This window comes from Oncorhynchus gorbuscha, linkage group LG01 (assembly GCF_021184085.1).
Source record: "Oncorhynchus gorbuscha isolate QuinsamMale2020 ecotype Even-year linkage group LG01, OgorEven_v1.0, whole genome shotgun sequence".
In the NCBI taxonomy this organism is placed as follows: Eukaryota; Metazoa; Chordata; class Actinopteri; order Salmoniformes; family Salmonidae; genus Oncorhynchus; species Oncorhynchus gorbuscha.
The window spans coordinates 15,262,701-15,264,861 of NC_060173.1; positions in this window are offsets into that span (position 1 = coordinate 15,262,701).

Below are 2,161 nucleotides of genomic sequence, written 5' to 3' on the forward strand. Positions count from 1 at the left end.
GGGGAGAGAGGGAGGGAGGTAGAAGGGGGAGAGAGGGAGGGAGGTAGAAGGGGGAGAGAGGGAGGGAGGGAGGTAGAAGGAGGGAGAGAGGGAGGGAGGTAGAAGGGGGTGAGAGGGAGGGAGGTAGAAGGGGGAGAGAGGGAGGGAGGGAGGTAGAAGGAGGGAGGGAGGTAGAAGAGGGGAGAGAGGGAGGGAGGTAGAAGAGGAGAGTGAACGGAAAACTGAAGTGCTACAGGGCAGGCCTGATGATAGCAGGGAGGGAGGTACTGGATATCTGGTTGAGTGCAAATTGCTGCTAGCTGAGTTGACTGGAGTACAGATATCCTGTTGGAGATCCATATAGACACTCGAACAACATGGACAGGAAATAACTATTCACGACGGACACAAACGAGTTCTCTTCTGACACAAATAAGAAATTGCACACTGCTATCCTCACACTAACATTAACATGCAGACACACACATGCTGACAAATGACTACCAGGCCCTACACACACTCGCCTAATCAGAATGCAAAATGCCCTAACGTGCACTCACACATCGCTAAATACACTGATACACACTGATACACACACACACACACACACACACACACACACACACACACACACACACACACACACACACACACACACACACACACACACACACACACACACACACACACACACACACACACACACACACACACACACACACACACACACACACACACACACACACACACACACATCCCCATACACACTCATACACAGTGATACACACACATCCCCAAACACACTGATACATACACACATCCCCAAACACACTGATACATACACACATCCCCAAACACACTGATACACACACACATCCCCAAACACACTGATACACACACACATCCCCAAACACACTGATACATACACACATCCCCAAACACACTGATACATACACACATACCCAAACACTCTGATACACACACACATCCCCAAACACACTGATACACACACATCCCCAAACACACTGATACACACACATCCCCAAACACAGTGATACATACACACATCCCCAAACACACTGATACACACACACATCCCCAAACACACTGATACACACACATCCCCAAACACACTGATACACACACACATCCCCAAACACACTGATACATACACACATCCCCAAACACACTGATACACACACAAATTAATAAAGTAGACCGACAACAAATGAAAATATTTGCACTACCAAAACTACTCTCCCAGCTTCTCTCTATTTTCTCTTTCTCTCTTTCGCTCACTATCTGTCTTTCTCTCTCTCTATCGCTCTCTCTCTCTCTCTCTCTCTATCGCTCTCTCTCTCTCTCTCTCTGACTTCCTGTGTTTTTGTTCATAGCAGATGACTCAGTGTCATAGGACTGAGGTCATGCTGTTCGTTACCTGTAAAGAAGCTCTATGTGCAATGAGCCAGCAGCAGCCGGGGGGGGGGGAGTAATGAAAGTACAAAGGTATGGAACAATAGATTATTAAAATGACAGTAGTAGTGTAACTGTAGTGTTATTTAAAGTGTTATCTAAATATTTATTTATTTTATTTATTTTTTATTTCACCTTTATATAAAGTGTTATCTAAATATTGATGATTCCTCATGAATCAAACTATTGTGTGTCACTTTTGGGCAAATGCAAGAGGTCAATGATCAGATTCAGATTTGGAGCACCTTGACTAAAAGAGACGTTTCAGTTTAACATACCCAACCGTTGTTATTGATACCTAAACTACGTTGCTAAGTTATTTAACCCGTATACATACAGTACCGTGTGTTCCATCCTGTGTGGTTGCGGATGAGTGGTTAGGCTCCCTTGGCCCAGCCATGGCATTCTCTAGTTACCCAGTCTGCGGGGGTAGTGGATAGGGTAACTGGGCCTTGTCTGGCATATCTCTTACTTTGTGCTGAGGCAGGCAGAGACAGGCAGGAAGTTCCAGTCGACATTAATTAACCTGCCCTTTAATGATGCAGGAGACATGAATGAACCTGCCCTTTAATGATGCAGGAGAGACAAATGGTTCTCTCTCTCTCAATTCGATTCAATTTAATTCAAAGAGGCTTTATTGGCATGGGAAACATGTAAACATTGCCAAAGCAAGTGAAAAAAACAATCACAAATGAACAGTTAGCATTAA